Consider the following 10,713-nt stretch of genomic DNA (forward strand, 5'->3'; position numbering starts at 1 on the left):
GTATGTATGTATGTATGTATGTATGTATGTATGTATGTATAGGCGCGGATCTAGAATTTAATAATAGGGGGGGACTAATAATAATTGAGGGGCTGGGTGCAAGAAGGGCATTTTAGAGGATGTGCCCTTTTTGAGTAAAACGCTTTATTGTGTTCTCTGATCTGTTATGCATATGATCACAAAGTTGTAGTTCAATACTGTGATCATAGAGGTCAGGAGTAACGGTACCCAAAATGTAAAGGCGTGCATAGATAACATCATTACGGTTTGAATTTTCAACATCAATTTTCTCAAAACTTGCATTTGAGAGAAGTGCCTTTCTTGCACCCAACCCCTCAATTAACATATGAATACAGTAGTATAATCATAACACAGAACAATGGAATTAAAAACAAATAAATAAACCACAGCAATATTGTCACTCTTAGGTTCTACGTCTTCAGTTAGTTCTAATTCTAAAGGAAATGGTGACTGGAATGGAAAGTCGATTAAATGTTACTTACAGTTTAACGAAGCTGAAGTCGTCTGGGATGTTTTCTTGCGAAAAGTTCTATGACTTCGTCCGGACTTACGTCAATGTTACGATGAATGTTGAGCAATACCAAACCATTCAGTCTGTCCTAGTTCAACGTCGATCTGAGGTAGATTTTCACACGTCTCAGTGTTGAGAATGAACGTTCCGCGTTGCAAGTTGTCACTGGCATGACACATAATATGGTGAGCAGCTCTCTTATATTGGGGTAGAAATTATTCCTAGTATGCAGCAAAGCTTCTATAGCCGTGTCTGGTTTTTTTTGTTGCTCCTTCCAAAATTGAAACCACAAATGTAGCTCTCCTCTAAGCTCTGGAATAGTTCCTGGCAGATCCTGTTCATAAATCGTTGCAGCTTGTAGGATGACATCGATATTTTTATCAGGATCGTGTAAAAAGTTAGGAATCAAAGATTGGAGTTGAATTACATGACTGTGCCTAGCAGGCGAAAATCGTACTGACAAGTCGCTTAGAAGGTGATGAAGAAATGGAAGAAATACATTGAGGCGGTAATAATCTTTAGGAGACTTAGACGCAACATTATTGCGATGGATTTGTCAGGATGCAACTCGAGGTACATTTACTTCTACGTCTACAGATTGAGCAAATGTAACAGCCTTCTCAAAAAGAAAATTATAAGTTTTATTATCTCGGCAGGCCTGAAGAGTATTCATGACACATTCAACCAAGTGGTAGCACTGACTTAGTTCGAGATTTGGGCTCTGTAGCTTCCGCGAAACACACAGTGTTATTCCAAATATTTCTGCTAAAATATGCAATGAAATTATGAATCCGAATTTTAGAATTGAGTTAAGCATCAAATGTACCTTTGTACCATATGATCCAAAATCTTCCAGGAATGATATAACTGCGGAGAAAATGTCCAAAATTGTAACACTGCGCCATGTCGTTCAATCCATCTTGTTTCACACAAGGTCTTTAGTTTCGTTTTCTTGTGTTCAGGGTATATTTGACTATTTTTTTCTTTCATCATGATTGACCGCTTGCTAGACTCCCTAACATATTTTGCTATTTCAGCTACTGTGTCTACAGTTTGTCTAATACTGGGAACAGAGCACGATTTTGAAAGTGACAAATTTAGGCAATGTGAGGCACAGTGCATATAGTATGCGAGAGGCTGCTCTTTTAAAATTCGCGTTTGGACACCGCGAAACTTCCCCGACATATTAGCACCGCCGTCATAACCCTGTCCGCGAAGATTCGAAATGTCTAGACCTAAGTCCCACAGTTCACTTGAAACAACTTTTGACAATGCCTCTCCACTTAGATCTTGCACCACTACGAATCTAAAAAATTCCTCATGCAAGTAACACTTTTCTCGGTTTACGAATCGCACACATAATGATAGTTGCTCATTGGAACTGATGTCGGTTGTTTCATCTACTAAGATAGAAAAATATTTACTTTGGTTAACCTCTTCAACAATATTCTTTTTAATAATGGTGCCACAACAGTTTATGAGATCGTTTTGCGTTGTTTTACTTGTTAGAGATGAGTTTTTGGGGGCATTTTTAAGATGACTATGCAGAATCTGATCATCGGCATCAACGCGATATTTTAGAAGCTCCCTGAAATTACCTTCGTTTTGATTTTCGCTTTCCAAGTCAATCGCACCATCATCCCTGTGTCCTCTTAATGGAATATTTTGTCGGCCGCACAAAATAATTGTTTTTACTATTGGGACAAGTTTCATCCTGTTTTCGCGCACTGTTTGTAACACTTCATTATTCAATTGAACCAGAACGTTCTCTACCTTACCTTCAAACACTCGTTTAAAGTTGTCACATTTTAAGAGAGCAGTTTTGTGATAACTGTTCTCTGAATGTCTCCTGAATATTTCAGAGGCAATTTTGAATTTTCATAGAGGTTTCGTAACTAAATTCCGTAACGTGACTTTGCTTCGCCCTCCCTCTTTAGGTCCGAATAAAGCGCACACGTGACAGAACACACCTTCATCCTTCTTACTGTAAGAGAGCCATGGAAATCCTTTAAGCCACGCACGCTGAAATTGTCTAGACTGTCCCGATTCTAGTGTCTTCGGAAATGGATATTTTTCGTCTGGAACCCACGGATTTGTTAGAGCTTTGTATTTTATCTCATCACTGCATATTTCTTTTTCCACTAAGCAACCAATATCTAATACATTATGAGTCGTCGAACTAGCGTCATCACTTTCACCACACATAACCGATACCACTGTTACAGTATTAACAGGCATACACTTTTCTTCATCAGTTGTATCATAGTCATCCATACTGCACTTTTCTTTCACTTCACCACACGGCTTCTTGATGAATTGTAAGATATTTGTTTGAAACTTACGTTTCGACATTTTATAATTTCTTATAACTGTTACACTGAATAATTCACCTGTACGGACTGATCACTTCTCGTCTCAATTCAAAGTCGAATGTAGTGGCTATTGTAAAGTACGATAACAAAGATATTGGTAGCGGCCTAGCTACAGTGTGGTAGGGGTGGTTACCGTTAGATTTCCGAAGTCCGAGCTATTGTTAAACCCCATGGTAACGACCCCTAAGGAATGCGACCACTTACCTGATCTATTCACTGCGAACTGTAAAGAGAGTTTGTATGCGAAAGTAAAATAGCAAAATAATATGAAGTTTAGAGAGTGAAGAAATCATTTAAGTTATATGAATGAAAAAATAATGCTTTGTACATTTTAAATAAAAAAAAAGTCTTTGAATTGATAGGGGGGTCTATAGCCCCCCAGACCCCCCCCTTGTATCCGCGCCTGTGTATGTATGTATGTATGTGTGTATATATATATATGTTTGTGTGTATATATGTATGTATATATATATATATATATATATATATATATATATATATATATATACCGTATATGCTTTGTTTATCCAATGATCGTACTCTTCATTCCTTCCAGTATGCCTGCGTACCTATTCCCAATGCCTAGACACTTGCCTTATGTTGCATATGACTGGTGTAGTGCTTTTTGGACGGGACTTTTTTTTACCACTTCTTCGGTTTCCGTAAAGAAGTACAATATATCTTCCCATTCGTTTCGAAACACCATCAGATTCGAGGAACCGTTTTCAGCCAATCCCAATAGTTTCCGTCATGTTTGGTGGTGATACGCTGCTAATACAGCTAATTGCGACTCACTTTTGGAGTGTGACGTCACAAACCTTTGTCAATGCAGTTTGCCCGCAGCCACTCTGACTGTCCGCCGCCAATAAACCAGCATCCGCCGATCCCTGCTGTAGAGGTTTTGTGCAGAGATAGTATGATGTTTGTAATTGTATAGTCCCGTCGCTGTTATTTCCGGGAACCAATCACGTTGCAGGTCGGCTACATTTAAACGTGTGCGTCTTGTGATTCGCTGATGATAACGTTATGTATTTCCTAAGGCTGGTAAATAAATTTGCATTTTAACCAACGTTTAATGAAGAATAATCGGGAAAAAATAAACTCGTTATTCCTGTTTGCATAATTATTTAATAACAGATGAGTTTACTTTTTTGGAATCATGCATAATATTAACATTGCGCAATACAATAATAAAGACTCAAGTTGCGGGTGAATAGTCTATATAGTAGGTGGAACCCAGGTGATGCAGGAGAGAAAGAGACAGACAAACATGTTCTTACTGCATGTTCGTAGAATACATCCAACCTGAAATAAAAGTAGAGCAACTATTGACTTTATAATCTAACGGTTCAACAGCCAGAAGTTGGCCAGGGCCTACCTGCGTGACAAACATTTTTTCTTCATAAAGTATGGGTACAAAGTGCTGACGGAGTTGGGACTCACTTGGATTATGTTTCTTCGTGTACTTTTCTAGAAATTCTCTAAAGTGTTTATTGTTCAATTTATTAAGCGGTATATTGGCATTGACCATCATGGCACATATCCCTGCAAAACTTGGATTTCTTATCGTACTCTCTCTGAGTTTGATGGTACTGCTTGTTTTGAGTTACGTTCAACCATATTTCTATGCCTTTTTATATTGCAGTGTCTTTCAATGCACTTTTTTCTTGTAACTTTTATATCTACTTTGCACAACTTACATGTAACGTAAATTATTATTGGCTCCGAACTCCTGCCTTTCATACTTCGAACTTTTTGTCTTCGGCATTTTACCTCGTCACAAATACAAATGTTACGTTAAGTAAATAATACGACTTTTACACTTCACTGGTTTAAAGCACTCACTATGACCGTGTTCGGCTTCAGCACAAACTAGAGTGAGCGTGAGTAAGATGAGGTTTTATGTTGTATCAGACGGGACGTATCTCTGGGCTGTGACGTCAGGTACAGTATGAGAGTAGGCAACTGTATTCCAGCTTAGACGTAGCTGAAATACTAAGCTTAATAATAACAGAATAGCTCACTTTGTTCAAAACCTAAACTATTAATATAAATTAACAATATTCTTCAAACTATTCACGACTCTACACAGCTCCACAGAATGATATGTGAACTGCGTATCGTCTGTAATGTGCGAGAGCAGGGCGAGGCGCGGGTGACATCTGTACTCCAATGAAATCTGCTATTTGGGACGAACTTTCTACTATTGTGATAACTTCAATTGTTATTATTAATTTATTTTTCTACTTAAACTACAGAAGCTATTCAGATACAATAAGGCTGCCGTGGCGAAAATGTGATCGTGCGCCGAGCCACTGCAACGTGCACAGCACCTATGGAGGGAGGCGGACACCCGAAGGGGAAGTGAAGTAACTGTCTGACTTATTGACGGATTTTCATTTTCCTTACGTCAAGCACTTAAGAATAATTTTATAGAGTATAAGCTTACAAACTAATGTTTAGTACGTATGAAGAAGAAAGACATGAAAAAAAAAAAAAACATAGGACACAATATCACAGTCTCAAGTTAATTGTCTTCAGAATGTCTCTGTGACAGAGTTTCAAAATCAGGAATTATGTCACTTACTGCCAGTCGTAGTTAATCACGAAAGTATTTGTCTATCAGTCGTAAACTAAATTAGGTTTTTACTATTTTCATTATTGGAAATAATTTTTCACAAACGTAAGTTGTAGCGAACATGGCTTCAACAGAGCAAGCGAAAGAACGAAGCTTCGGATATTTTTTGGCAAAGATTTGAAAAGTTCAACATTTGTCAAGTCCTTACATCTAGCTTTCATTGTAACATTACATTGTAAATCTCTGAGTTTAAATTGAAGACCTAACCGCATTATTCGTACATCTGCTGAAAAAGGATCGAAGTAGTAATAATAATAATAATAATAATAATAATAATAATAATATAATAATAACACTTAACCTTTTAATTGTTTCATTATTAACATGTAGTATAATGCCGTTTTATGTTATACAACCGTTTTCCTCGTAATACTTGTGAACAAATCATACATTTAATATTCTCACCATATTGGCAGCAAAAAAATGCGTCCTCCCATCCTACTTGAAACTTTCGTTTTTGTAGAGGTACATGGTTTCGAGAGAGAAATTACGACGATACGCCACTCGAAGGTCCGAAATAAATACAAATAGAACGGAGTTTGACTCCAGTGAGTGAGGGGGTGGGGGTTGGAAGAGCAAGAGACATGCACAGCTATAATTGCGAGCCACAATGTGCTCGTGAGTTACATTTTCGTCACGGCTGCAATAAGGTAATACTTACAGTTGGTAGTTCTTTATTCCATCACTTGTTTAAACTGGACGTTGTAATTCTAATTCTTTATTTAGCGTGCCGTCTGAATTACAAAGGCTAGCTTGGAACGATTACGTGAAATATGTAATTCACAATATCGATTCAGGGATGAGAAGGAGATAAATGTACATAATTGCAGGCCTACTTTTCATTTAATCTCCATTCTAATTCAAGAAATTATTCACAAACGACAAGATAAAGTCTGTAATTTTAAATCTTTATTTAGTTCTCCTTTCAAACTAAAGAGCGTACTCGAAGACGATGTTGAATTTAATTGTAATTCTTTGTCATGCATTTCTTTTAAACAAAAAACTCTTGCAGTATAATTGCAGGATGGCGGTAATGAAGCAGTGATCGACTCTTCCTTCCCTGACACAAATCGCATACAATGGAATGGCTCCGGTTTCCTGGTGAGAAGCCATCAGGAGATTGATCCATGGCTGGACCTGAAGTCGGTTTAAAAGCTTAAGTCTGTGGAACATAAAGATTTGCTACTGCTGCATAAAGAAGCAGAAAAAATAGACGAATCGGTCTGCACGAAATCATTCTGGTTTAGTAAGACATAATTTGCGAAATAAAGGAAGTAGGTCGTGAAGATGTATAGGGAAGCACTCACCGTGTACAGTAAAATTCTATGGAGCCATTAACCCTTTCTCTTCCTGCAGCTCATCATGATGATGATGGTGATACTTTTGCCATTGTAGGCGACGGAGATGCATTAGTAGGATTGCGAACACGTAAGTGCATGCATAGTGTGCCCCATTTAGAACTGGAACCTTAATTATATGAAGCACGAATAGTCGCTGCTTTGTGTAACGTACAGTATACAAGCAGTCCATATCTTGATTCACAGGCTGGGTTTATTGCTATTCATCTTCACTGAGCCCAGCTGTAGCTCAGTCAGCTGATGACTTCTCGCTATAGAGGACCTTAGTTTGATCTTGTGGAGACCCTGCGAAATTTACTGTAGGAGAAACCACTGTGTATCTGGTTTGTTCAGAGTATTTCTGTTTCACTTAGAGCAGGCATGCCAAAACTCTGCACATTGTGCAGTAGTTTCTGTGCCAGGGATGAGACGATATTAGCTCCCAGTCATGGTAGAAGAGCTCGACCTTGATCACGAGCGCATAGCGCATCCACTACATAGCGTCGTAACGTAGACATCAGGGATGTACATGCACATGCAGCAAATAAAGGCAGCAATTATTACAATAACTTGCGTTACTAAATTTCTGGCTATGTAATAGGGCTAATTACTCAGTTATTTAATATACATGTACATATATAAACAAATCGCAAAGGGAAGGATTTTTAGGAACAAAAAGAGAAATAGGAAAAGTTAATTGTATGTAAACCATTTTCTTGTTAAAAGCAATTATTTATTGTGTAAATACTTCACTTCATTGGCTAGGAGAAACTAATAGGGTCTACCTGCTCGACGTGTGTGATCTCTAAGTACTTTTGAGTATTAGTTGTCTGTTGTAAGATTAATCGATCAAAAATGTTTAATCGAATAATCGAGGAGATTAAAATTAATCGATTGTAGTTGAAATTAATGAGCCTATTATTTTGTTAATACAAACTCATACTAAAAATTCCGACAATATTCCTCTCTCGGAAATTGCTTACTTAAAAGCAAAATAGTACTGTTATTTTCTAACTGCGAAGTAGGTAGCGTAGGGGAAATCTTTGGACAAACACTTCAGAAAGAGATGGAGATATGAGGACAGTGACCTAGTCTACCTTTATTGCAAGTTGAAACACAATGCGAAACCCTTATTAAGTTTTTTGGTTTTCCAAGAAAACTTCCACTTTGTCAGCACATCTTCCTAGCATATGAAATACATGCTTTTCTGCGATTCGTCCTCCTCATCCCATATAAAATAGCAATGTCTACACTGTGTGCAAGTGAGAGCGTAACTATCTTCTACTCTTTCTAAAATTTGTAAATAGGGGCCAGTCTTCTGTTTCGACCGCTGTACTTTTGCAGAAGTTGCAGTTTCTGTACTGAGTTTGTATATGAAGATTGTATGTTTAGTTTGATAAAGAAAAAAAATAAGTTTTCTGTGGTTTGTGATAAGTGTAAACTCCATTATGTCACATGAGAATTTGAGAGGTAAACTCGGTGAAACGTTTGGATTTAAATTGAACGATCGAGGAGAAGTGCTTGACAGAAAAAAAGTTTTTTTTTTTTTGTGTTTTATGATGCAGGAAACAATGTTACTAAACGTAGAGCGGCACTTAATTCGGAGCATGTAAATGCACTCACATGTTCAAAATGATGGATGAAGCAGTATTAACTAGGCGAGTCTTCATACTTTTTGTTATTTATGTTTGTCTCAAAAATTCCCAGAGAAATTGACACAATAAATTATAAGCCTTATAATAAATATGTTAGTAAGTAATTAAAATACTGTAGTTGTTTTGTGATATAAGGATACAGTATATACAGATATACAGCATTTAATGCTTATGCTTATCACCGAACACAAGTTAAATTTAACAATATTTGGTTATTACCAGAGGTCTGCATCGGACGTTTTCGCTCGAGCACCAAGTAGTTCATAGCATAATCCGATAGGTAGCGCACATGCATGATGGGTAAAATTGTCACGAGCGATAAATCCTCGAACGGTATAAGCCGAGCATTAGACATTCGTTCTTGTTACAGTGATGAACTGTGTAGTAACATCATAGATGTTTATCATTTCAAAACTTTGCAGTGTTTAACTAACCTCTCCATAGTACAACTACAAAACTTGCTTTAAAACGTAATATAAATGTTGTAAGTAAATGTCCCCCCCCCCCCACAGGAGTGATTTTGTTTTTGCCACATCTGATAGATGTTATTGGATGTAAATGTTAATTATTATAAACGGAGAACACAATCACGATAATGCAAGAACTGTATCAAGTTTTCTAGTAATAATAATAATAATAATAATTAGTTTATCAATATTTGCGTCTGTAACAGTTGTGCAGCATGATTATTCGTTTTATTAAATTTTCTGTAACGTTATCTCTGTACTAATATTGTTATTACTCTACTGCTATATCAATAATATTTTGTAAAACGTTTCTACATTGTCGCAGTATATAGACGGAACACTATGTATGGACCTATCATATTATAGTCTATATGTGGTAAATCAAATATTGAATAATTATTAATTAGCAATATTAACTGTATATAGAAGTTTTTCATGCTATTTTATTTATAACTTCATGTTCCTGTTTTGGTACGTTCCATTGACTGTTCCATTAAACGTTTGTCATAAACGCAGAAAATAAAGCCTTATTTTTACCGTGTGAGCAAAACATATGTATATCTTATCTGTCGCCTTCCATACAAGATAAGACATGTCGGTGAGATGACCTTGTACTGTGCTTCTATTTATTACGAGCCTATCACGACCGATCGTATCTTACTCGAGGGTGCGACACTCGACCGAGTTCAAGCGAGCGATTTAACTCCAATGCAGCACTCTGGTTATTACAGTATATTAAAACATTTCAACTCGATCAAAACTCGATTAATCTATCGATTAATCGATTAAATTCAAATAGTTGATCGATTAAATATTTTGATCGATCAACAGCATTAATAAAAAGCTATACACATATATTAGCAAGACCGTATATGTATTGCTACTGGTTCTGAAAATTCTATGATATTGCTCCCAATTCTTCTACTGCTAGTAAATCTGTTATTACCGTTGCTGTAACTGCTTTTCCAATTCTTCTATTAAAATTAGTTCTGCTCCCGCTATCTGCTACTACTACTTCAACATGCTTGGTACTCTGCTGCTGCAAATAATGCTGTTCGGTGTTCTACACCAGTCGCACCTGCTAACTTTTTCGCAATTTCTTGCTTCTCGAAGGTATTGAGCCACGGCTCGTCTCTAATGCGATAGTATTTCAAAGAGCCTCATATCGTGTTGAGTTACAGAAGCGAGAAAGATACGGAACAATGGAAATGGAGGTGAAGCAAGAGGAGAACTAACTTCCAGTTATTTCCAATGCGAACTCGTTTTCCATAGAATTATCTACCCGAAGTTTGTTGCTATCTGTTTGTCAAGAAAGTCATTTATTTCAGCCAGACTGTTCTTGTAATAATGACTACATTTTAAAAACAATTTCACGGAATCAGTAACACAAGAAAATTACTTTCAGTCGGAGCTCAGTTGAGATAATATGCCATGGATTTGTGTTTGAGAGATAGATTTTCAGTAAGTAACGACGGTAGCTTACTAATGAGGAATTATTGGGTCCGACTTCTTGCATTACCGGTATCACAATATTAAAAGAAAACACGACGTACCCAAGAATGGATCCCTTCTCGTCGTCAGATGAGAAATAATAAAGTTTTCTCTCTGACTAGAGATGGGAAAAGTTACTTTCTCGTAACGGTTCCAACTGTTCCAGTTCCTTGAAAATACTAGGTTCAAAATAACAGTTCCGAAATAACAGTACCATATGT

General features: G+C 36.9%; 1 pseudogene; it reads right to left on the minus strand.

The window, feature by feature from the left end:
• Positions 1–441: 441 nt before the first annotated feature.
• Positions 442–2,884, minus strand: LOC138691402 (52 kDa repressor of the inhibitor of the protein kinase-like; annotated as a pseudogene).
• Positions 2,885–10,713: the final 7,829 nt, after the last annotated feature.

The sequence above is a fragment of the Periplaneta americana genome, chromosome 16 (genome assembly GCF_040183065.1).
Source record: "Periplaneta americana isolate PAMFEO1 chromosome 16, P.americana_PAMFEO1_priV1, whole genome shotgun sequence".
Lineage (NCBI taxonomy): Eukaryota > Metazoa > Arthropoda > Insecta > Blattodea > Blattidae > Periplaneta > Periplaneta americana.